This window comes from Dromaius novaehollandiae, chromosome Z (genome assembly GCF_036370855.1).
Source record: "Dromaius novaehollandiae isolate bDroNov1 chromosome Z, bDroNov1.hap1, whole genome shotgun sequence".
Lineage (NCBI taxonomy): Eukaryota > Metazoa > Chordata > Aves > Casuariiformes > Dromaiidae > Dromaius > Dromaius novaehollandiae.
In genome coordinates, this window is record NC_088132.1 from 38,018,418 (window position 1) to 38,045,872 (window position 27,455).

A 27,455-nucleotide genomic window follows, 5' to 3' on the forward strand; every position below is an offset into this window, starting at 1 on the left:
CTGCTGTGTGGAAGCAGTGGCTAACAAAACGGCAGAATCCATTTTAAGAAGAAATTGGGCAGGAATAAGAAAGAAGGCAAATAAAAGAGAAAAATGCAGGAAGGAAGGATGGCAGGAGACGGTAGGGTAGAGCAGACAGCACAGAAATAGTTTTATATCAGAAAAGTAGGCATCTGAGGAAGCAGTTGCAAATAAATATATCAGTTGGCAGAAAGTCATCCGAGGGCTGGCACTCAATGGCGAATAGGGAAAGCACACATAGTATGTGACCTTCTAGGCAGTACACAAACCACTCACATTTCACAGGAGCTCTTGAGGTTTTGAGAGTCGTTTAGCAGTGAACATGTGACAGGTACTGCTGGAGGATTTCAGTGTCCCACACATGGATTTGAAACCTTCTGTCCCCAACACATAGGAAAGCACAGTTGAAGTAGGGTTACCTTTTCAGTTTCTCCTGAAAGGAATAATATTTGGGCATCTCAAAATCACTTACAGACCCAACTGAACATACGGCAAATGGAGACAGTCAGAAAAACTGCTTCAAAATCATGCTGTTACTCCAAACCAGATTGCTAAAGCAGATCCATCCTGAACAGGAACTAAGCATCTACGAAAAAATATAAGCTGTGGGTTCAACAAAATTTGAAACATGTCCATTAAATGCAAATGGTAAGCAGATATCAATGACCCTGCTCTACCCCATTCAGCTTTCATGAGGCCACTGAGACTGCAAGTGGGAAGAAGAAATAAATCTTCTGAAAAAGATGCTCATCGATTCAACATAGCTACATACTAAGCTCCTGGTCTCAGTCTCATGCACAGACTACTGGACCACACATCATCTTCACAATCTATTATTTTTATCCCTGTATATGGTTTGCTGAGGAACAAGACAAATCCAAACTATTTAGACGCTAACGTGAAATTAGTGGGAAGAAAGAAAATTGTAGTTGTCACTACTAGCGCCATCCTTTCTTTTAATCTCATAGCCAACAGCTGAAAAACAAGGTATTAGATCTCTATTCATTATTGTTTCACTGATGAAAGTGCATGTTGTGATAAACTTAATTTTTCCTAAGTGAGATATCTTTCATCCAAAAAACATACTATGACTACTGCAGGCGTGATCTCCAACTCCGAGAAGTGACACTCGCACCATGTCAGACTTTTGTAGCCACATAACTCTAAAATAGATAGCTATTTCTTTCAAATGTTTTCTTCTGTAAATGCTGTTGTTTAAACTGTTAAATGATAATTGCTTATAAGTGGATGATATTCTGCATGAACAGTCCCCTGTATCAGTACAAAAACTCTTCTTAAAGCATTTCAAAAGCACATACTCTTTCATTTATGGGTTTAGATTTTCTTCAAAGAGAACCATCTTATTACCTTAAGTCAGAACATTCTAAAAGTGTCTCACAAAAGTATTTGATAAAGATCTACAGACAGAGTAAAGCCTTTGATATACAATAAAATAATTTTGAATCATCCCCTCACATACAAGAGCAAGACAATGTATCTCTTTAAAGAAGCATCATCTACGTGGTATAGCATCAATACAGAGGCTTTTACCCATTTGCTACTGAGCTAAAATAATTGCAGTAAACTACAGTTGGCAAAATCAATCACCAATTACTGCAATAAAAATAATTCCGTTTCTCTTCTTAAAAAGGACGGAACAAATGTAGAATTTGATCAAGAAATGTTAATATTGTCTAAATCAAAAATGCTGTAGCTAACAATAGGAACATGGTATTAATATGCCACTTGTGATCTCAGAAGGATTAATAAAAAACACAGTTTACATGAAGCTTTTTGTCAAATGGAGTTTTTATACTTGTCTTCACTGACTAGCAGATGGCTGACAGAAGACCTGGGATAAAAATATTAAGAACTGAGCAGCAGATCAGAGAGGAAGTATTTTTGCTCACTCAAACATGGCCTGGAAGGCCACCTGTATTCTTCCAGTGGTATAAAGGATACCTGTACCTCAAGTATTGCTTTATTATATCAATATAAAAGACAAACGTTTGACAAACATTTTTTACTTCCAGGTTTCTCATATATTTTTTTTTCATAAGTCTCTGCTCAGTTGCTCTTTCTCGATGTAATCTTCTATAATCAGCCCAGTTACTGATCTATACTTTTTCTAGTGACATTTTCTTCAGTAAAATACACTATTTTCAAGTCAATTTAGTTATTTGAAACTTCAGATTGTTTTCACTGTTAGGCTAGCCTGAAAACTGCTTGGAGGTTACAAATCAACATCCAATACAGAATACTATATCAAATTTCAAATGTTCTTTTTTCTGAGTAGTCATCTTCGCAAACTACCCTCTGCAGCACAGGGTTTGCCCCAAACAATACTTCCAGTGAATACCTGAGTGCACCAAATTCAAGCACGTGCTATTGCAAACAGTGATGCCAATAAAACAAGAATGATGAAGTGCTCACAGACAGAAGACATGCAGTTAAGTGCACAGTCTAACCACATTCCTGTTGATTTGTAACAAATACCTGAAGATTGCCTTTTCCACTTATTTCAGCTTGACTTTTTAATTTGTCTCCGGTCTCCTTTCTGCCTCTCTGTCTCTCTCTTTCTCATTTTCGTCCCGTCCTTGCATTGTGCTGACCAGGCACTGTGCTCTCTTCCATGTGTGATGCCAACAGAGCAATATTGATTAGAGCCATTGATTATGGTGGATGTTGACTAGAATCCCAATGCAGCATCACTCCTAAACTGCACAAACAGGAGGAGAAAGACAGCCAAGCTGGAGGACAAAAGAACCAAATCTCTGTGTTCACAGGTAACTGCACAAGCTTAAAGAACACATCTGTGCCTAAAATCCTCACCATTTGGACATTAGCTCATTTCTTCAGGTTAAACTCTGTGCTGCCTCGGATCAATATAAACACAATGAATGACAGGTTCATAAATTAGCTCAGGCATCTCCTCCAAAAATCTCACAGGGCAGTGACCATTAAAGCTAGGTTTCCTGCGACATTCTTTTAAAGGATATTGTGTGGTCTTTGAGGTTAATATTGATTGCAACATGGACATTATTTTTTGAGCTTGACGAGGTGCAGGAGGGAAATTGCTTTTTCACAGTCACTTTTAGGGGGAACTGTGGAAGATGCAAGGACCTCCAAAGTTTTCAGCTCTCCACCTTTTGTCAGCTCTTCCTTTTCATAAGTAATGGTATAAGGTGGTTGCCCTTCTCTTGCACCATAGCAAATGCTTTAATGATTAGATTGCACTGTCTTTCATTTGCTTTTTTCCCCCCTCCTGGTTCTGCCTAGGCCAGAATATTTAGGCTTACATCTCTTCTGGGAGCCTAAGTGATTTTGTAAAGGATGGATTTGTCTACCTGGCCACAGGTGCTGGGGAACAGTAAAAAATCTCTCAGAGTTGTTAGAGTCTTCAGAGACTTGCTACTAGAAACTGCTGAGCAGTAGCTTCACCACATCTTTTTAGGGGATCTTTAGGGACACCTCTGTAAGTCCTGTAAGAAGGGCTGCAGGCTGCAGAGTTTTCATGACCAAAAACAACGCTGGCCCAGGACTTTGCGAGTTAAGCTAAAGCAGAGCTTCGCTCTGCTAGTGCAGCCTAGTTCAGTCCCTTATAATAAGGGATACATTCATTCCTTACCTTGGGAGAATAATTATTAATGAAGCTGGCCTTTGTACCATGAGCTACCTTAAGTTTTTAGGTGTTTTTCCCAGGATATCCTGGATAATGCTTACACGAAACCCCATTATGAGCTGTCTTATCACTGTAAGACATTATGGAAGGGGTCAGATACATGATTGAGTTGCAATAGCATGATGAATTCCCTGTCAGCTGAGCTAGTGTAATAAGCTGTGTGTTGGCTTTTAGCCCACTGCAAACGTGAGGTAATTTAAACCTCTTTTATTTAGGTTTAAGAAAATGTCTTTTACCTCACTTTGCCAACAGCTAAAAGCAAGCACACAGCCTGAACTGCAGTTCAGCTGATATGCAGCAACTTGACTATGTGTTTGAACTCATGACAGAAGTCAATAAACAGTTTAACTGACAGTTATTACACACAGGAAAGACGAGTTTGCTATCTATGCATAGTAAAGAGTAGCATTTTATGTTGGTCCAGAAGATAGTGGTTTCTTTCGAGTTTCTACACTGCACAGAGAGGAATGAATCCTACTGGCCACATCCATTTAGTTGCAGAGATATGGAGTTGAGACACTTAATTCTTTGCTCCTCTCCAGCTTACCACAAGGCAATGGAAGTTGTACAGTTTGTGGAGAGTTTCTTCCTCCCTCCATGCAGTAGGGAGGGAAAAGCACACCATAATAAGTTACTATTTGCCCTAGAGCTGTACTCAAAATAAAATATTCATTAGGTTAAAAAAAAACTCACTATTTTTTTTTTTTTTTTTTTTTAACAAACCAGTGTCATATAGTATCCCTGATTTATATATATTAAATCAGCAAATGAGAACTAGGTCATTACAGAGACCAATGATTCAATATAAGACAACTCTGGTTCATCTTACACTATTTTCCTGCTTCTGACTCCCTTCTCTTTCACATTTTGCTTTGCTTACACAAGAGGAAAACAATTGCTTGGTGATTCCACAGAGGGCCAATTTTCTAATTAATAGAAGGTTCCAACTTAGCTATGATGAAATTGCTGTAATGTACTAGAAAATGTTATACATGACACACTATTAAAGATGTCCTCCCTTGACCCTCCCAGAATATTTGTCATTCTGCATTGTTAACGATTAGGAAAACAAGCAAAAAAAAAAAAACCCACAAAAATCTATAGTAGACTTAGAAAATACCCATCAAGTTCTGCATTAAAAAATATTTTCTTGCCTAATGCTCTCCCTCCCCCTCCTTCGCTTTTCAATTAAAATCCTCAAGGCCTTCACCACCCAGCTTCACAGAGAGTATAGAAGATGCAGCACAGAAATGAAATAGAAGCACAGAAAGCAAGCCAAGCCTCCTTTGCCCAAAGAGTGTGATTCAGCAGTGGTCCAAGGCCGTGCTGAACTTCAGCTACTGAACCCCAGCCCCATTGTGAAGCATCCTGCGACTATTTCAGATGTCCATTTCACAAAGAAAGTCATGAATTGCAAATAAACTTGTACTTAAAGATTAAACCTCCTGCTCACCAGAAGTCAGAGTTCCGGCAAACAAAGAACTTCTAGACAACTAGAGGAAATCTAGATTCCTGCTGGTTTTCACCTCATTATGCTCTCTGTGGGTCTGTGCAGTTAGTTTAAATGTATATAAGGGTGGGTACAGGGCTGTTCATTTTAGCTGACTTTTGCGAACCTTTCAGTGGCACTTTTTCATCACAAGTCTGAAAGAAGAGAATATAGAAGGATAAGAGGCAGAGAAGAATAGTGGGACAGAGGAGAAGAAATAGAGAGAAAAATCGAAAAGCAAAGTGAAGAAAGCAAAGCTCCCATAGGATGATAGACAATAATCACCACAACCTCCTGGAGAGCAGTGATGAAGGGCAGAGTTTCAGGATGCGTGACACATGATTTGGAAGAGAAGACCGAGAGAAGACTGGAAAAAAGGTGCTGAGTGAATAGAGCAAGAGCATGTGTAAAGCAGAGTAATAGTGTGTTTCCTTTAACTGTACATCTCCAATCACCTCACATAAAGAGATAAGTATCATTACTGAGATAGGAAGCGGGAACACAAGGGACAGGATAGGTGGATGAAAAAAATACGGAGTAGATTAAGACAGACATCTGGGAATGAAAGATAAAGGAAGGATGTAGAAAATGCTTCAGGGAATGGGGAGGCATAAGAAAGTGTGTCAACAATAGAAGAAGAATAAATAAAAAAGACAGATTAGGAACCAAGCAGAAAAGAACAGGGAAGAAGAGTAAGATTAGGAGCAGAGCAAGAAAGGAAAAGTAAAACTGAGCTCTAAGTGAGCTGAAAGAGAAGGGGCAATCTCTTGGAAACTTCATAGCAGATCATTTCTTCCAGTCATTTTCTGGTCAAACTCTAGCTCCTCCTCCCTCAAAAAAAGACAATGATCTTTGAAAGGAGGAAAAAAGAGGAACCAAATTCACCTCAGTGCATGTGGAGCCCCACTGCAAGAGTTTTGCAGCTTTAACAGCTATGCAGAACTTAAGTCAGACTATATTGCCAATAGAGGATGGTGTGCTTTAAGCATGCAGAGTTTTGACAAGTGAGGCCAGATATCCACTTACACTTTGGATATAGACCTGCCCTTCCTTTTTTAGACCATGTCAGAGAACCTGGAGCACTGTTTCAGGATGCACAGCAAACTGTGAATCCCCCATGCAGAGCTCTCTCCTTATGAATACACATGTGGCAGGTTCAGTGCTCTTTCACCCACAATTAGGATTTGGCACTTAGCTAAGAATAAAAGAGCTGAATCTTGCTCCAAATCCACAGAGCCTTCTCAAAATAGAAGAAACCCTATTTATATGGCATGCAAAAATCCTCATATCTTGAGCTCTCTGATCTAACTGTGCAGCTCAGTTACAGTCTCAGTCAGTAGAAAAGAGTAGCGTGTTTAATTTGAGCTTGCTGAGTTCTGAAACACGCATACCCTTTCTTTCCATTGCTTTCAAAATTCTCTCCGCACTGTACTTCATTACTGTGTGCCCGCAGTGGCCTTTAAAAGGAGACTAATCAATTAGTTGCTTCATCCAGTGTTTGAATTATCTCATTGTCATTATTTTTTCCCCTTGTCTGACCATACCTTTATTCTCAATTAGGATATCGGGGGGGGGGGGGGGAACACCCACCACATTTGCAAACTGGGGAAGGGAGAGTGAATCAAAGTTGCCCTTCTAAAGCAAGGAGAGAGTAAGAGCAAAGCAAGCAGTGATAAAGTACGTAGGACTAACTACAGACATTTACAAGAGTTACTCCTCAGATTGCTCCATTTTCACTCACTCTTACATAACCTCCTCGATGGCTGTGGCACTGAATGACCTCGTGATTTGTTTAACCCCCCCATCACAGCCAATAGACACAGTGTTTTTGAGGATGCTTTATTAAAATATCCTTCACTTCTAAAACTTGGCTTTGAAGTAGGACAGTGGGAAGCTGCTTGAGTGAGTGGAAGATCAAAGAAGATACTATTCCTGTGGCCAAAGTGAATGAAAACTTGTTTTTACTGTAGACTTTTTCAAGAAGTGTGACTCCTTTCTGCAGGGCAAGAGAGTGGGCAAGACTCCTTCACATTCCACCTACCACTTCCACATAAGTCAAATCTTTAACAGGCTTCGAGTCCCGATTGCCCCTGCCCCAATCAGTTCAGTTGCCATCTGCCCTAACATCATGAACCTCCTCTGCCTTTTACCAGTTACTGGTCTTTTTTCCCCTCCTCAGTTCCAAGAGCTGGGGCATTATATTTTTCCCTTATATAGAGCTAAGTTAAAGCTAATGTTTCACACAGCTGGCATGCAGTTCAAGCCATGTTATATTATTTCTTTGCAGATTATCACACTCTAGTTCCTATACCTTAGCATTACTGAAAATAAAATAAGTGGAAGACAGGATACTTTATATGTTTTCTTATTTGAGCCCATGATTCTTTTCTTAATCAAGACCTTCTATTCTCCTTCATTATACTGGTCTTGGCAGAGATAGGAATTTAATTTACATTCACTGTGCTAATGCCTGTATGGCAGTTTCCACCTCTTCTCCTCCTTCCTCTCCTCCTTCCTCTCCATACGTCCAGTGCTTGCACGTAGGAAGAGGAAAGACGGGAGATGGAAGCTCTTGGAAACACTGGCAGTTATTGCCCTTACAGCAGAGCTCCTTTACTGCAGAAGGGAAGCTGTGCACTGCCTCAGCCACTCCTGCTCTTAGATTAACACATCAGCAAAAACATACCTTCCTCGGCAGGTCAGGCTGCTGCCTGGAGCGGAGCGGCCACGGCATGAGCACGGGGTCCTGCTCTCCTCACTGCTCCTCCCGGGGCGACGAGCCCTGCAGGCCAGGGCAGACACGACTTCTTCAGTCCCAACAGCAAAATTCACCACAGCTTGTGGTCAGAGCCCCACAGGAGACCGGCAGTGAGTGTAAACTTAACTTAGATGACTATCTTAAGCTGTCTTCAGATGACTCTCTCTCACCTGCTCGTAGGAAAGTCCATGCACTGTATTTTTAATAAGGTCAGCAGGTCACATCTTCAAAGAAAGCATCAGTCCCCATCTATTCACAAAATACACTGTTGTTTATTGCTGGGTTTTATTATCCAGGAGAGGCCCAGGACTGTTCACAGCCGGGGCCTGTGATGAAGGGGATAAGATTAATTAACTCTTCACCCCAAAGAGTGTCAGTAGGCTCAATTAACTTACACTTAAAAGCACTTTGAAACTCTCACATAAAAGTAACAGTATCATTCATTAGTTATTCCAAACCAGTTATTCCAATTTAATGACATTCTTATTCTTCTGTTCATTTCTTATAAAAAACAGCAACCTATAAATGCTAATGAAAGGGGTCCCCTCATTTTTACATTGTCAAGAAAATTGCTAAATAAAGGCCTATACATCACGTATAGTGTAAAAAAAATGAAAAAAAAGAAATCAATAAAGTATTGGAAAAAGACTGGAAAATTTAGGAAGATATTGTTGAACTGATCCTCTAGAAAACCGGAAAGTCCTGATTAAGATTTAAACAACAAGAGGTGTCAAGTACTTTAAAGAAATTCATCTTTTTTTTGTTTGTTAGTCTGCTCAGTAATTCCGAAGCTAAGCAGAAACTTCAAAATACCATGGACTTTCTTATATCATTGTATATCTACATACAACAATCCATTCCCCGGGAATTTTCAGTGAAATTTTAAAAGGCAGGAAAAGTGTTCGATATTAACAATGAGATAGGCCATTTGTAGTTTCACAAATATTCTATTGCTAAACAAGATAATAAATTAAGCAAGCTATGCTTTAAATGCTGCTCCCAAAAATGAAACATTGGAGAGGATCCTGACCACAGTGCACAGCACAAATGTATTTCCAAACTTGCTGCAAAAACTGGACACTTTAGTTCTTACTGTGAATTTGATGCCTGGTTTTGAATACTTCCGTGCCCATATAGGACACTTTCTCTTGCTTGCCACCATCACATGCAGATACAGACATAAGCGTGGATAAACACATTTTTAATTTTTAAAGACAGAGGAGGGGATTCGCATACCTTTCAGCATGGACTCCCAGTTCATAGGAAGCAGTAGTCTATAGGGAACATCCAAGCAGTAAACATCACAGCGCTCCTACTGAACATTTAGCTTAGCTGCACCTTTAATGGCCTTTCTAAGGACTGAGTTGAGGAAAGGAATTAGCTGCAGAGATCAAAAGAACTAGATACATCTTTGAAATGCCTTCACAGTCCAGTATTTTGTTTATGACCAAAGCCCCCAAGTTGAATGTGAAAGCCAGTTTCCATGGATTTTTAAATAACACTTTTGTCAGGCTTATCAGAATGACACACTTTGATATTTAGAAGTCTTGCAAGGTCACCTCTCAGCCATCACTGAATTCATTTGTGTCTAGCAATCAACATTTCCTGTAAGGAACAAGAAGTGTTTGTGGCTTGTCCGTGTGACCAAATTGCAAAAGAATTGAAACTGTGCAGTACTGAAGCAAAGCAGATTAACCACGCCAGCAACCTGCGACAGCAAACCTAAACCCTTCGCTATCTCTTCTTCTCTTTGCCTCCTGCTGCCACAGGCTGCCCCACGCACACTGTGCTGCAGGGTGGACTTCAGCGTCCCCTCCTGCTCCTCTCCTCCTTCCCAGGCAAACGCAGCAGGGCAGCAGCTCAGGCTCTGCGTGCTCAGCCAGACACCAGGAGGAGGTCAGAGGGCAGGACAGCACACACTGCCCCATCAGCAGCCCTTCGCCGAGGATGAGGCAGCAAACCGGCATCACGAGTCCCTGGGCTCCGCGCGGCCCACCGGCCAAAACCTGCAATCATTTATTGCTTATCAGCATAGCTGGGTAAAATACTGGGTGCACACATTTTAGTTGTGGTTATCGATTACATCTGATGTCTCAGCTCTGATTTCATATGCAACACAAAAAAGATTGGCTTCAAAACTTGTCATTAGTACGAAATTTCCCGAAACCCTCGAGCTTTCTCCAGTACTTTAACACACTCTCCAGACAGATTATGAGACCTTGCACTGTGCCATTTACACGAGACTGAAGCCCTGACCCTGCAAACACGTGCATCTCCCTTCCCTACTGTGACAGTCCCACTGAAATCAATGGGATTGCTCACTTGGTAAATCACAGACATGTTTGCAGAATTGAGCCCTGAGTTAGTATGTGACACATTTTAAGGAAGCATCATTTCAAGTCGGAAAAATACGGTGTCTTCGGTGCAAGCTTCCTGTCATCGCACTCAGAAATAAAATAAAATAAATAAATCAACAAGAGTAAAAGCTGAAATAAAATTATTGGAAAGAAATTACCAGCAATGAAAATGCTTTTCAAAGTAATGCTTCGATTTCGAAATAGCTATTATAAACATTTGTGCTTGCTATGGCTTGCAGTTAAATTTTAAAAATAGCACTTAAATATGCACGTTAATAACATCCAGAAGGCATTTCTTTCAAGCCTGTTTGGGCTGTTGAAGGGTTTAATTTAACCGCAGCATTCATTTATGTCTAGCAGTTAGAATTTTCTTTTAAGCTCAAAGGAACCAAGAGTTGTAACTATGATCTAATTGGTAAGGAATGAAGAATGTTTTTCATGTTTTATAGACAACATGAGTCCTGATCATTTTACAGCAGTAAATTATAGAGTGCTCAGCTCACTGTGTCTCCCTCTGGAAGTATGGGCCTATACCTCATTAAACTATAAAAATAACTTGCAGCATTCGGCAGCTCCTAGAAAGTTATCCTGCCAAGGTGCGTTATTTTTATATCGCTAATGCACGTTTGCTAGTCAGTCTAGAGAAAGTTAGGTTCTTTATGGCCTCAGACTAAATTAATTTATAGATACATCTACATGTCAGAGGGGACACATGAGGAACCCAAACTGCTAAAGCAAACGATAATTTATTATTGATTTTCAGCTCCTTTTTAAAAGCAGCTACAATTCATTGGTTTCTCGGTTCCTTCCTCTCCGGTACAAATGATCTGTACCATGCTGGTGACGTGACAAAGCAGCTCCTGTGGGTAAGGTAAAGGGCATAAAAGTCAAGAGTGCTTTACTGCTTTTTTGGCCCAAGGCAAATGGTGCATCCCAGAAACACGGAAGGAAAAAAAAATCAGAGGTGGGGATGTTGCGCTTTTTTAAAAAAGTGTGTGAGAGATTAGGCAAAGTGTCTACTTAAAATGAATCATTTGCCTTTGAAATAAAACCTAGCATTTCACACATTTTTTTTAAAGCTATGTAATTGTCATGTGGTTGTGCAGTCTTGCTAAATTTAACTTCAGTCAAGGCAGTACACCACAAATGACAGATTACAGGTCCTTAATCATACGGTAATATCTTTTTTCTTTTTGTCCTCAAAAAAAAAAAATCTCTTTGAAAGGCAAATTTTACAGAATTGCTACTACAACCCCTGAAGTATAGGTTGCCAACCCTTTAAAGAGAGGGTGGAGTTGAATGGGAACAAAAAAGCAGCTCTAGAACCAAGGTAGGAGTAAGCCAGCACTAGGAACAGCTCTTCAAGGAGCCCGGCAGGATGGATAAGACCAATAATCTTTCCTCTCAAGAACAGAGAAATTAACCACAATCATTCACTTTCTTAGCAAAATAACTTAAATAGTCATCAAATAATTCCAGTCTCAGAGTACACAGCTAAACCATTCAACGCTATCTTTTGGGGGAGGACTAAGAAATAAAAAATGATACTAATAATTTAAAAACCTAAGTCCAAAAACAGGCTTCTCTGCATTGAGTCCTTTCCACAGAGAGAGAATGAGAGAGAGAGAGAAAAAAAAGCACTCTGTTGGAAAATTTACCCCTTATTTCTTCTTATCCGGTTTTGATGTCAGTCCCATAGTCCCATTACCTGGTGATGGCAGGTCCAAACTCCTCTCCTCTCTGAGCTGGGGAGCCAGGCTGCAGGCATTTTTTGAACAGGATTTTCTCCTCAGAGCATGATGGGGCAGCTCCCAAGGGTGGAAGCTAGATATGTTGTCACAGGTAGGTTGGCGAAACTCTTTGCATTTTGCTTCTTCCGTTTTGCCCACGTGAACATCCTTCCTCAGAGCTACAGGTGACAACAGCTGCACGGTGCTTCCAGGACTAATTGAACCCTCAAAGCTAAGGGACATAATACGTGGTAGCACTTGATCACCTTTTATCCCAAGGTCATCCACAGCTGACAATGAAGGGGGGGTGGGGGAGTCACTCAGCTATACCGGATAGAAGGGTAAATTCAAAGCCATATTCAGGCTTAAAATTCCTTTCTATTTGTTTCCTTGTACGAGCTAAGCAACTAAATACGTGTATGGGTATAAGCCTTACTGTCTGTGAGCCATCCCTGAAACTAAGTTAGGAAGACAACCCTAAGTGTGACAAAATCCTTCTTTTGACTTCTGCAGACAATGAGCTGCAATACTGGCAACAGCATGTGAGGGGAAAAAAAAGGCTGAATGCAAAGAAATAGAGTACGGAGCGTGCTGCTTGAATTTTACTATGAAGCTTGTTGGTGCAACCCTCTCAGGCTGTACAGAAGAGGAGAGCTGCAAGTAATTCCCTTCTCAGGTTGTGACTTTTCACATGCAGGCTCCTAGATCATTTCTCCTCCTCCAACCTTACAAACAAATGAGAAGATAATGAGCAACATAAATGGGAGAGATGACAACTTTCTCACCTAGCTCACATTGTATCTACCTTCAACACACCCAGAACTGCAGAAAATGGCAGAGCTGTGAAATGAGAAATGAAGAAGAAAATTCTAAATTCACAAAAATATTTACATGCATAAAGAGCAGAAAAGATGCTAGCAGAATCAGAGGGCACACTAAATGACAAAGATCCTGATTTATTAGACATAACAGAACTTGCCTAGACTTGTTATTTTCCGATTATGATTTTTAAATCTACATACAGAAAGAACAGGAAAAGTGGCAATAAATTAGAACAGACACATTGCAAATGCTAGAGAGCTACTAGGGCTATTGTGGAAAGTAAGTCTTCCTGCAAAACTAGAAAGACCAGAGAGACAGAAACAACCCCTGGCATTCATTGCAGTCGGAAAGCACACGAGAGCGAAGAACTCGTGGGGCTGCACGCCGGGGGTCTGACCTGCAGGACAGCACCCTCCTGGGAAATTTTAAGCACCCCGGCTGATCAGGTGAAATGGAAAGGGGGGAATCAGGACCCAGCTCTGCTTCTCTCTGTAGCCTGGGCTGTAACAGAGCACATGGACATCTCAGTTCCTCATTTCCTTTCATCTTCAAAGCAAAGATGATTCAGAGTGTCAAGAGAAAGGCGGAAAATGTTACCAGCTGGGTAACAGAGGAAGAGGAGGGGGAAACATGCTGAAAAGTAGTCCCTAAATTAAACAAAGGACAACTTTGCAGTCCAGAAAGGGAGAGATTTTCCCCAGTTGCTGGTCTATTTACTAGGTAAGAGAAGCTGATCAGGAATGTGGTCTTTTGATCACACAAGACTAGCAAGAAACTACCTCAGGGTTCAAGAATTTGCAGGGCAGAGGGGGAGAAGCGTAGTTAAGAAATCCAGGCGGGCACAGGGCAGGGGTTCAAATGGCCGGAACAGCAGCTGGCGGCTCAAATCCAAGTTAAAGCGTCCACGGGGTAGGACTCGGAGAGCAGCTTATATGAGTACACTGCGCATGTACAGAAGCAAATTTCTTAAAATCAGGTTTCATTCTACTAAGCAGGATAATAACACACAGCTTCTCCCATCACAAGGACTGGTAGTCTCTGTCTCCATTTAGACCTATTACTGCAAAAACACACATACTTAAAATCGTAAAATTATCTTTTTCTTTCCCCTCAACACAAGCGATATAAATCCTACTGCTTTATTCTTCAGCAGTTCAGTAGGCAGAGGTCTCTGCAAATAATCTCCCTTTCTTTTGTAACCCTTTAAATTGAAGATATTTGCCTTATACAGAATGTGATCTGTTTTTGATGTGGTAAAGGAGTGAAAAGTATTGCCCAATTGAAAGAGTTGTGAAAAGAACCACAGTGTGAAAGTTTGGATCCCAAACATATCTAGATTCACAGGAGTGGCACTCAACCACATATAAAAGTTATAGATGACTGTAATTACCCAAAGCACTTAAGTACCAACAGGAGATAGGAGAAAGTACATATAAATTTAGAGAAACTTGATTAATATTGGCTCAGCATTACAAAGTGTAACCATCAAGTATGATCCAATATAATTATGGTTTGCAAAACTGTAATTTACTCAAATTTGAAAAGGCAATGATACAGTATGTCATAAAAATATACAGATGCTGCCACTAAAATAATTTCAGTGCTGTAGCTCTTAAAGTATTTTGTATTTAATTTTCTTTAAGCCTGTGTATTTGTAATCTATCTGAAAATTCAGTGTGAATGAGTCTGAAATAAGTCCTGTTCCAGCTGAGCTAAATGTCTGTTGAATTTTAATGAGACAGATTGTCTCTTTTAATGTGTTTTTGTACAAACTGATTATATTAAAGTATGCTGTAATTGAATTATATGTTAGGCTATTATTTAGAATTACTTGTTATGTTATTAGACCTAGGTTCCTGCATAAACATTGCAATTTCTAAATATTTGAAATAGCGTCATTTGGATTAGAAATAGGTAAATTACATAAAATCAACTTGTTTGTGTTATTCAAAAGTGAAAGTGTATGTCATTTTTGGATTTTTCACCCTTTTTTATTTGCATTTTTCCTTTTATTCTACATAGACTGCTCTCATGCTCAGGAAAAAGAAAGAAGGCCAAAGACGTTTAAAGTCATCTCGGTCGAAGACAAACTGTTATCTTTACATCCATTATCATTATTAGAGATCATTTTTTCACAGCTCCAAAATTCTCCCCAGTGGGCAGTAGTCCATCTTACTAAACTACCTACCCATAATTCAACCCAATTTCATGCAATTGTCTGTCTTTGCTCATGAAAGTCCCGCTCTGAACTACAATGGAGACTATTTTCCCTCGCCTCCAGGGAGGGAGCTAATTTTGTTGGCTGCCTCCTTTCCATTCATCTTCTTGTGAATAATGAAGGGCTTGCCTTTTTCCCTCTGCTACCCGTTTACCCATTTTCAGAAATCTGAACGCCAATTCAGTGCAAAGCACTAAATTAGTACAAATGCTAAAATCCCTGGCTAAAAAGCTATTCATTCTCATGCAAACTCAGAAACAGCTTTCAACAGTCACAGTAACAACTGACAGTTCTTGCAGCCACAGGTTTCTAGGTTTCAAGAAAGATGACAAAAACTGAGATTCAAGTCTCATGGAATAAGTCTATATTCAGAGTCATACTTCACTAATGTCCTTGAAGCAGCTCATCTTTTCTTATGGTGGCACTCAAACCAAGAAAACACAAGAAATAAGAAAATGAAATTGTTTGAGGTCTCTCTTTACTCTGTCATACTCAAAATAACATTTCAATTGTTCACACGCTATGAATGATCAGATTCTGTACTGGGCAGAGAATTCCTCCAATTCAAGTTATTTGGGGGATTTTAAGCAACCAGTAATGACCGCTGCCATAGAAAGAACAACAGTCTGAATGGACTAATTCAGATTAGTTCAGTTCTTGCTGATTTGCCATGAAAAGTTTGATGAATAGCGGCAAGAGGAAAACAAATCATTTAGCCGAGGGAACTAATTTGCTATACTAATGAATTAATTTTTAATAAAATAAACTCTGTACCTAGATCTCAGTCAAAACACCCATAATTCTCACAGAGAATCTACAGACAAGGTAAGTGAACATGATACCATTTTACCTGCACCAACAAACCATTTATAACACACTTGAAGCTTTTGACTCTCATTCAGTTATGGGCCATAAAAGGTCTAATTTAAAAGTGATATATGCTGTCTTATTTCCATTTACATTACTAGAGTAAACAAAGATTCTTGTTATGAAGGATGGCTATCTTTAATGATTGCCAAGAGTATTCTTTGATATTTTATAAACAACAAAAAAATTACAGTAAGTCAACTTTTCAAAGCGCAGAATGAAGCTAGCTTCTGCATGATTGCATAAAAAGGGGGAGAACATTTGACCAACAGATTGCAGAAAAAAGGCTCTTTGTATGAAAGTTACAAACATTGAGTTATCTTAACATTTTGTGTAAAAGGGTGTGATTCAGTGCTCCAGCAATGCTGTCTTCCAATAAAAGCTGACACGTTACAGCTTCCAGCAAGCCACAGAAACTCAGAAGGGCAAGATTCTACTATTTCCTCCACACTGCATTCAGCAGGGAATACAAAAATTTCATCCTGAATGAAAACAAATTGCACTGCGTCCCTCCAATCTTAAGGAATTGGCATAACTATAGATGTATTCAGGTCTCATAAGCTCCTTTAGGTGAAGACAGTTTCTCTGTGCAGCACCTAACACAATACACTGGAATCATGACTCATGTTCTTTGTTACCACCATAAAATAAGTAAGTAATAATTTCTTGTATATAGATCTACCAATAATGCATACGTATTTTTCCATATATCACATCTATAACATGTTCAATTACACTCTGCTCATTTTCTCTTTTACACCGGAACAGCTACATTGTTTTCAAGAAACTACTCCTAATTTGCATATATCATTTAAATAGCAATGTATCCTATGCTGTAAAATATACAATGGACTTACATCTTTACCACTGTCTCAAGTGCGACCCCTTCTCCAAAACCTGGCTACATGCATAGGCAATGCAAAAAGTTCAGAGAGCCTACTGACTCAGGCCCTAGTGGTTAGGCTTGGAAACAGGTTGCAAAATCAAGTGCCCCTCATTGAAATGCCTTGTCTGCAGCATTTAGAACTGCAGGAAATCAGCTCTGCCACCTGAGCTGGCCTCAGCTGCCAGGGCACCACATGAAGATAGATGTGATCACTTAAGGAGGTACAATAGGGAGCTCTCTTCTGCTCTGCTTTCATCTCACTGCCTGATCTCAGATCAAAGCAGGGAGGCAAGCAGAGCAGGGGCATGTCTACACAGGGACGTTACATCAATCTAGTTTGTTCACTCTACGTTACATCAATCTAGTTTGTTCACTCTAAGTGCAGCAATTTAAATACATCCAACTGAAAGGCTTTTGCACCAGTTTGTCATGCCAGCTTAAAATACCTTCCTTATTAATCATAACATCCAAACAGCTCTGTGCTTGTCTGAATTGACTGCCCCAACTTCTCAGCCAATATTTCATGGCTCAGTGTTTACAACTCTACCCTATGACTCTTCCTGCACTGTAGGAGGTCCACTTGAAATTACAGAAATTTGTGGGCAGAGGAGCAAAACAGTATCAAATCAATGAACTCCTTGAAATCTTTTCCTGGCATCCATTAACATCTTCAAAAGCATTACTCAACTGCCGTCATGCAGCATGGATGATTCATTACTTAACATTATGATTATCATAATATAAACAAAATCGCACACACACATGCACATTTGCTGTAGGACCGGTGGATAGATTTTCCTTTCTGCAGAAATAGGATGACTACTGGCATGGTTTCAATATGGCAAAACTTCCTCAGAGTCCTCTCTGGGCAGAGCTCACAAGGAGCTGCTGCAGACAAACACCAACATAAAGCTTCTCCTTGGTTTACGGGAGCACTGTGCTCCCACAGACACAAAGTTCAACACCCACAGCCATCACACCAGGCACTAGCTGATTAGTTTGATGTTGGGAGATCGCCTGTTGGAGCTTTGTTTTGTTATCAGACAGGACAAGAGTCTCCAGGTGCCATTGCGTTGTCCCAGTGCTTAGGAGATTCATCATGGTTTTGCACACACAAGCTTTCCGAACTGCAGAGGCGTGAGTATTGCGACATGTACAGGTTTCCCTCGTATGCTATAGCAAGCTGGAGACTTTAGCAGTAGGTTTTTTGTCTTGATCCTTCAATGGAAAGTCATAAATAACAGAACTGGGTGTTCTGAAGAGGTACATAATGCGAAAATATTCAGAAACAGAAGTCTGCTTGAACATGGGAACGTAAGCCCCCACAATGATTAGGAACACAAATGAAGTTATTCTTCCTGTCACTCCAAGAGTACAAGTTTCTACTAACATTTTGATTTTGACAGATTGAAATTTCCAAGCAAAGTCAGTTGCATGAGAAATGTTCTAATCATATCTAGTACAATACAAATCTATCTCTGAAAGATAATTATCTTAAGGACAGCATAGTGAATTGTCATTAAAAATGCTCTAGGAGAAACTAATATCATGAGATTAAGTTAAACAGGGTCCATTTTTCATCTCTGCTACTGAAATACATGCAAATAAGGAGCCATTATGGGCTTTAATAAGATCAATATATTTCTTTAAATTATTCAATTTTCCTACAGGCTTTGAAAACACTTAATCTCAACTACCTACATGCACAGTGTGCTTGGAACAAGAAAAGAACACATTCTGCTCACTGATTAGGAAAGCCACAAGCTTCCCACGTTTCACAGCTGAAAACAAACATTCTGATGATATTCTTTGAAACTTCATGGACATATTTGGGAAACCCAAGTCACTCATAGTGTCAGGAATATGTGCAAATGATGTATGATGTGATACGACCCAAAGACAGCATCAAATAAATGCAAGTCATTTATTAGCAAATAGGTCTATTTTCTCTTTCCAGAATAACAAGTTTACTTAGTCCTCCATGGATAGAAAGATATCTCAAATGGCATGGTTACTTGGTTATTTGCCTCTCTGTTGTCAACCCACATCCCGCATGTACCACACATCTGAGAAGGTGGACAACTATCACTTGGGAGCTAGACTGATATAAAATTATTTCCAGCAGTTCAGTAAGTATTTATTACCATTACTTTCAGTAAAAATACTTTTCCCCTTCTTACCCAATTATAGTCGACCTGAACAAGGAAGATCCCATTGGCTCCTATTAGTTGAGCCACCAAAAATGCGTATTTTGACAAAACTCATTACAGACTTAAATATGTTTCCACAGTCTACTATAAAATTTATGAGTACATTTAAATTTTGAAAGAGAAATGTAAAGTGGTTGAAGAAAACATTTATTAAATTGTATATTTGATGACCAACAAACAAAATAACCCAGAGACAAGAGAGCTGGAAAATTATATTCAATTAAAACTGCCTTTTTCTCTATTGAGGGATATATTTAATCTGCTTTACAGCCTCTTTAAATTTAACTTAAATGGAACAACACAGAGAGGAATATTTTTATAACAAAAATATGCCCTTTGAGTTAATGTTAATGATATCAACTATATTTTTGACGTAATTTCTTATCTTGTTTTAATACTTTACCTGTTGTCGCTGTTGGTCCCAAGAGCCATTAACTCCTCAACTCTTAACAAGACCTGCAAGCCAATTAGTAAACAAACAAACAAAGCTTTTTTCATTTATAAAACATGCATGCCAGGAGTCATTTGAACTTCCTTTTTCTTCCCTACAAGTGGGAACATAATTAGGTCAATTGTACATGCAACAGAGTACAGTTACATGACATATCAAAAACTAGAGATGTCATGCAAGCAGCAACAAACATATGAGAATTGCCTAAGTAAAACTACAAAAATCAAAATTTTCTCAAATGTTTGACTGGGTCAAGTTGCATTATGTCCTCGGACATAACCTAATCTGACACATAAAAAGCTTACATGGAAGACTTCACTAAACTAAAAGTGACATTGTGGAAAGTGGGGAGGATAGGAAAAAACAGGCAGACAGAAATAGATTTTTGAAAAACTGCAATGGGTTTTGCTGTGTGAAGAAAAGAATCTCAACATCGCTTAGTGATTTACTCTTCAGCGTTCCTTGGACAAGGTATGAAGAGGCCACACAAGGCTTTCTCCAGTCAGAGCTCTCTAGGTAATCTTCATCGCAGATAAGTATTACAGCACTACTACAGCTTCTAAACAGAGAGCAGAAATCTCTGCTCAACAGAACATTAAGGGCTATTCTGAAATACAAATAGAGAGTATGGAAACCTGTCTCAGAGTAGAGTAATCACTCCATTCCTATCCTCCTTCAAAAGCCTTGGCTGCACTTCATCTTTTCATGGCTCTGGATCTCCGCTTAGGTCAGTTATCTCATTAAACGTTGGACTTCTAGAAAGACACAAAAACAGAACAATTTGGGGTAGAAGTCCTTTAAATGACAACTTGCCTATGACAAAAATATTTCTGAAAGCAAAAAGGTTGCGGGGGGGAAATGGGTCTTCCATATTAAACAATAAAAAATAAACAAAGTAAAGCCAGTAAAAACTATGTACAGAACAGGATCTAGAAGAACAGACTTTCCACTTTAATATTTTAAGATAGTTAACCTTAGGTATCCGAAGAACTATGTTCCAATTTAGAGTATATTGGAACAGAAGAGAAAGCAATTCTCACACATATATCTATCAAAGCAATCAAACCCTTTGAACACAAAAATCACTTCTTTCAGAGCACAGATGAACTGTCATTAGTGGTCATTAGGAAGAACAAGAGCCACAGTTTTTATGAACTGAATATGCAAAAGCATACATGTGTCATTTACAAAGATCATTGTATTTTGTGCAGTCACAGTAAAAGTTAACCCATCAGTGGCATACAAAGTTTCAACAGAAAAAAAATGTTGAATCTCCAGAGAGATATATTTTTACCTTTCTATCATATTTTAAGACCATACAATAAATAAGTTATTCTAATTCAAACTCATTTTGATGACAGACCTGCATAATCTATTTACAAAATACATATTTTGGACATTTTCACCTTCTACATTAGTCAAGCAATCTCTTCTAGGATACGTTTCTACCTTAACCTTTGACAAGCGCAGCTTAAAACATCAATATGCATAGCACTTTGCTAATACTACTTGTAGAAACGTGCCTAGTAAAATTATTCTTAAACCAGTGACCTTCAGATTGAAATAGGCCATGATAGTAGCCCTCACATAATATGGAAGTGATTTCACGTCACTAAAAACCCTGAGAGAAAGCCTAGTTTCAATTTCTTCAGGGACAGAAATTATTCACTTAACGATTGGTTTGAAGTTGTAACTTATGTGGAATTAGCAAGCCATTTAAAGCTGAAAAATGCAAATATGATACAAAGAAGATACTGATTATAATGATTTGTTAACCTTTCCTTCTCCAAATGCGTGAGGTGACTTGGAAATAATCCTGTGTCTTTTCAAATTAGTTCACAGTCACAGCTTTTTTCAGGTTTTGACATTTAATATTTTCGTACATTCTCTCAAGTAAGCCAAACACTCATCATGCTTACTTGGTGGGTCAGTGCTGCTCTCCCATATTTCTAAAGAACAGCCAAACTTCTACTTCTTGCCAGGAGAAATTTTAGGATCAGAAGCTAATGACAAATAAACTTCAGTAGGTCAGTAATTGTCATAAGTTATTATTTGAAATGGATCTTGCTGCCCCAGAGATCTCTCTCTGCAAGCACGGAATATTTATTTTTTCAGTACCAGTCATAATCATTAAGGAAAAATGGATACATTGGCTCTCTTGGATGCACCATTTTTACAACAGTCTTGCAAAAATCAATCTAAAATTACAAACAAAACAAAATACTCTCATTCAATTATTTTTGATGTATCAAATATTTGCAAGTAAAAATAAGTTATTTGTCTGATGTTGACAATATTCATTTAGTATAGATTCCAGTAAAAACAAGTAGGAGAAAAAAAACTTATCAAAAGCTAAGCATAGAAGGATGTATACAACATATTTAGGTTTTCAAACAAATTTCCCTTAGTAGATCAAAAGATAAAAAATCTTTGATGAGAGTTAAACTACAGATGGTGTCCGTCATGGTTGCATGTGCTGCTTTAACTTTAGCAACCCAACAGCGTTGTTTCCCCACGAAAAAATCTCTTGTTAGAGCCTGGATCTGCCTGCCAGAACTCATAATTAATTGAAACTTTCACGTCTCTAGTAGGACAGTGAAACGTGTTCCCAGTTCCCCCCAAAAGCTTAAAAACGAGCAGTCAGATGATGCTAAGATCACAGAGAAAGAATCAGTTAGGCATCGACTTCTCCGCAAACAAACACCATGGACAGGCACAGAACAGGGCACACCCAAGTCTATTAACAATTAACCTTCCTCAAAATCTAACTTTCGGTGTTTTGAATGATGCTCTGAGGCCATAATAACATCCTTCTCATCAAGATAAACCCCAGATCAGCAACACCGAGATATAAGTTTTGGCAAGAAGCATCAGCAAAGGGCTATTCTGCCCGGAGCACCAGAGAAGCAGGGTGGATCTATTTGCTCCCCGGCACTTTCAGCTTAACAAACAGCACTGCTTGGTGTATCACTTTGCAATTTGTTTTGCTGTTGTGAGCGAGTCAATAACCTCTGCAGCTGCGGAAGCAGCAAACGCTTTGGGCAGAAGGCTTAGATAAAAAGAAAAGACAACGGTTCTGCTGTTCCTGGAGAGCAAGAGATCTCAAATCCACGCAGAGATCAGTGTCCTTCCAGCATAATGTAATCAGCCTGGAAACCTGCAAGCTCAGAGGATTGTAAAGGCCGAGGCAGCTACACATGGATCCTTGGGCAAAACCAAGAGAATGAAGATGTGGTTATTTTCATTAAACAATTTGTTATTGGGGATTAAGCTTATTATTCTTTAGTGCTACTATTCCTATACAGATGGCAATGTAAACTATGACAGACAGGATAATATTATGAGAAGATAATTTCACGATAATTTTTAATGTTACCTAGTCCCAAACATTAGAACAAAATTTATCATGAGAAAACTTTGCTAACTTTTTAGTAATACCCATGATGTTGACTACAGCTTCTGTGTTTCAGTCCAAAAAATGCAAACTATTTCCTGATAGATTAAAATGCACTTGTAGTTTGCATTAACCATGAAAAATGCAAACATACGTGGAAAGAAAGGCTGAGAAATTTTCCCCACATCATTTCATGATGCATCTTTGAGTTGCACAGCTCAGTTGATTGAGATGGATTATTTCAATTAAGCTACATCTGTCTAAATACACTGTTTTTGCAGGGGGCACCTGGTGGCATGGCTATGCGTTGCCTTACAAGTTCTTTTTCTAGACAGGTGAGCTGTGTTTGCTTTACACAAAAATATCAAGTCATTACTGTTTTTCTGATTCGCATTTCTTTGGAAGAGCAGGGCAGGTTTCTGTGTGTTTTAGCCTTTCATTTGAGGCAATTCCCCCAACAGAAGTGCTCCGGAGGAACTGGGCAGTCGGGTCTGCAATCACCTGTGCTAAAGGATGAGCACATCCGCTCTTCATAAGCTAGTTGCATAAAGATCGCATCCAGGCTCAGTATCACTAATTTCTCCAACATAAGTATAGCTTTTGCCATGCCCCAGTTTCTGCCATCATTTATTGGAGGGTGACAGTGTGATCGTAAAAAGGAAAGTGTGTATAACATATGTTAAAGCATTCATATGTAATTTCTATTCAAATAAGCATTTTTTCTTCTTCTTGTTAAATGCGAGCATTGGTCTGAGACCGTACTCAAACACAGCAGCACAGATCATTTTGATTATTTTGCTGGGAGAAAAAATAGCTATTGCTTGCCACCCACAGGGGAAAAAATCTCTGATAAATTCAGATCTAGTGCAAGTACAACTCCCACAGATATCACCACACTAAATTCATTAGTGAGAAGACTTCTAGAATGAGTTACATATCCAGCATTACCGAGTGAGAAAAAGGGGGTAAGTGGGAAAGTAATATCATTTGCACTGATAAAGTAGCAGTATAAAGGCAATGGTAATCTACACAAAACCAGACTAGATGAGGATGTAAAGTAGCAAATAAGTACTGTAACCCTCTGGAAGCTTCATTAGTCAGATTCCCCCCGCCCTGCTTTTTCTCCCACCCTTGAAAAACACATGTAAGATGATTGAAAGGAACCCAAATCATTCTTCAGAAATACTCACCATTTTCATTTTAAAAATTCACTCTAAAGGTGAGCTATAGGCATAATTATTATTTTTAAAGGATCTAAACATATTTCAAAGTTAAGTGCAGTAATGCAGTAACCATGCAATAAGAGTACATTGGCAGGAATAACAGTTCCTTCTTGTTTAAAAAAGCATTACCTATTGCATAATTTTATTTTTTTTTTAATTTTCCATTTGCACAGTAAGTCTGTGGGCTTTGGAAGTGAGTAACATTCTAAATACAGAGTTTACACCAAGTCAAAATGTGGCACTGTATCAACCCTCATTTCAAACTCATCTAACAGGTTAAAAACTGGAGATTTGGGGTTTGATTCTTGATTTGAAACCTAAGAATTTTGTTCCTAATGTTAGTAGAAATGCACGAGTCCTTTGTTAAAATTTATTCTATTTAATCTTCAAGGTCCATCCCCAGCATTCATTATTACTTCCAATATCTTTCTCTCACCAGAAGAAACAATCCTTTAACACAGCAAAAATCATGTGAACAAACCCAGACCTGCTTTCATTAGATTACATAAAAGAATAAATATCCAATGCACTTAAAAAGAAATTATTTTCCCCTCACTGGCATACCAGCGGCAACACCGGGGCACTTTGAGAGAACCATGAGATTTGCCCATGTGCAGCACTAGCACCTGGCGTAGGGCAGAGGACTGGCCACCCCATATTTCTTTAAAAGCATTTCCTATGAAAAAGCGATGCAGGTCCATTCCTCCAAAGGTCATTATTCACCACAGGAAAGGCCTGATGCTTAGTTTGAGCAATTCAGCCCATACACCTACATACAATTGCTGAGAGCCTAATTTTCTATCATCCTACCTCAGAGCAGCTGGGAAAAGCCTTTTATTGAATTAGTTTATTATTTTGTGCTGCTTTTATTTGATAAGCCCACATAACACTATCTTTTGAGCCAGGGACCCCCTGAAGCTATATCCAGAAATAAGTATTAGAGTGGCCTACATGTAGCGCCACATGAAGAGGCTTAATTTTTATATTTGTTTTTAATTAGAAAAGCTAAATAAGAGATGCAATAACAATGCTTTTTTCAGAGTCCGATGTTATTTTTCTCTCAGGTAGCAGACGAGGGCTGGTAACATTTGTCCCAAGCCCATCTGCACCTCAGAGCATAGTCCTGATTAATAGGTTAATATATGTACAATTTATTTTTAAGCTCCATTACTTTTTCTGCCTTTCAAATACTATCCTATATTAATCCTAGCACTTGTGTCAACAAGGAAGAAAGCTGTCGCTGTTGTCCCTTGGCATTTAAGGCTGCGTTCAATGCAGATAAGGTTTGTTTGGGAAGGTACAGAGTTTGCAGAAGACAATCACTGGAGATACAACCTTAATTTAACCTCAAGCCTGCAGTATTTCCCCTGGGACATGGATGACTGATAACACAGCAGAGGGCAAGGAAAGCACAAAATTATTGAGAAATGGAAGCAGCAAATCTAGAGTGCCGAATTTCTTCCTCTAAATCATTGTTTATAGGGAAAGTCATGCATGTCTGACTCAGTCTGGGGACACTAAGAAGCATCTTAAAAGAGTAGTTTTAAAATGCACTGGCAGTGGATGTTTCTGAAAGCCATTTCCAAAGCATGTGAAATATAGTTGTCATACCCTCATCTTAAAGCAAAATGATGCTGTGACAGAATCAAAATACACTTGCTCATAACATCCTCTGTACAAGGTAGGTCAGCAATTGCTAATTTAAATAAGTCCTTAACAGAGAGCTTGATAACATTTCCCATGGGAACATTAGAAAATGGTGTTAATGAGCAGTATTAAAGCCTGCTTCTGTAAGCAAATAGATCTTTATTAGCTGAGGTTATATGTGATGTTTTCCTGTGTCATAGCTCTAAAGCAGCAGCATGAAAAACTGTAGAGAGTATTTTGCTTTCAAAAAAGCCTTTTTTTCCTTCTAAACGAAAAATAAAGCTATTCTGTTAAGGTTAAAGGTTAAATAACCCTTTTATTTGCTAATGATAAATTTAATTGCCCAAAGCCAAATTGAATATGATTTATGTTTTTCTTTCTATAGAAATAAAAGAGCATCCTTAGCAGAAACAGCTGGAAATGTTCACCCCATCTTCAGAACCCTGGCTTTCGGGGTGTAACAATTTATTCCCTTAAAATAGAACATGTGAATATCCTTTAATGGATGAAATGGTGTAAAGAAAAAGCTCCTTATCAGCTACAGAAAAAAATCCCCAAACTTAATTTTGTTGCAGCTCCAAAGGTGAATTCTCTTTTAATCACTTCCTCTGAGCTGAAAAAAAGCAACTTTTCTTCCTGCTATCAACCATAAAATAGTTGAAATCTCCAAAAAGACAAGGGAAATGGGAAGAACTGAAGCTAAATTCAACCTCAAATTTTAGGGAGGAAATTTGCACCCAGCCACCGCTGAGCCAACATAGTATCCTTTCAGCATCAAATCAGATCATGTGCAGTTAGAGGAGCATTTATGGTTCATTGTTAGAGGCTGCTGCTCTTTTATTTCCTGATAATAAAAAGCAAAATCCTGAATCAACACTTGCAGCTGATATTTTAAAATATCTGGATATTTGCAGAAAAAACAGAGGTAGTATTTTGATAAGACTCTTAACTCAGCAGAAGGGCAGGGCAAAATGTAACCTCTTAAGACAGCATACTGTGCTTCATATCGAGCAACAGCTAATGAAATCCTAAGAGGGTTTGTTACATAAGCCAGTGGACTGAAGAAACCTTTAACATGTAGGAAACTGGAGTTAATTAAACTGTTATGGGCATCCTATCCATCATCCCACCAGACTGCTCTATCCTAAACCTATTTACATTTTGCAATTGAAAAAATGTACTTGGGTGGTTGATAACCCACGTTTACCGTCCTTATTGATTTGACATTTGTGCATAACCTTTATGCTTTAATTATCTTATAGCATTTCTTGAATCTTCCTCTGCTACAGAAGGTATTTGATTTCCAAGCAATTAGACATATCCGACAATTAGCAGACAGTAAGCATCTTCCCTTCAACAAATTAATCGCTTTGGGAAAGTACCATTTCATCACTGCAGTGAGCTTGCTGAAAAAGTAGGTTTTACTGAATCTCATTTCAACCTACTTCAATACCTTGGTGTAACTGAAGTGCCTTTCAACTCTGACCATGTTTCATTCACAGGACAAACTGCCTTTAAGGAGCTTCCTTTCACATATAATAATTCCAAAAGCTAAATATAACATAATAAAATTTAAACTTAAGTTTAACAATTGGCTAAATTGGTGGGGGTCAGCAGAGAAATGAGATGAAATATTTTCTAATACAGGTATGGTCAAGGAATAAAAGGAAGCTGGTCACTGCAACATAAATTCATCATAC

The 27,455-nt window shown here is 38.8% G+C and overlaps 1 long non-coding RNA gene across 1 annotated transcript; it reads right to left on the reverse strand.

Annotated features, from left to right (window-relative positions):
- Nucleotides 1-211: 211 nt before the first annotated feature.
- LOC135325033 (uncharacterized) lies at nt 212-8,180 on the reverse strand. The gene is made up of 3 exons (XR_010386250.1): nt 7,879-8,180; nt 2,518-2,740; nt 212-454 (listed from the first exon to the last, which is right to left on the reverse strand). It is a non-coding gene; the product is annotated as an uncharacterized LOC135325033 (long non-coding RNA).
- Between the last annotated feature and the right edge of the window lie 19,275 nt (nt 8,181-27,455).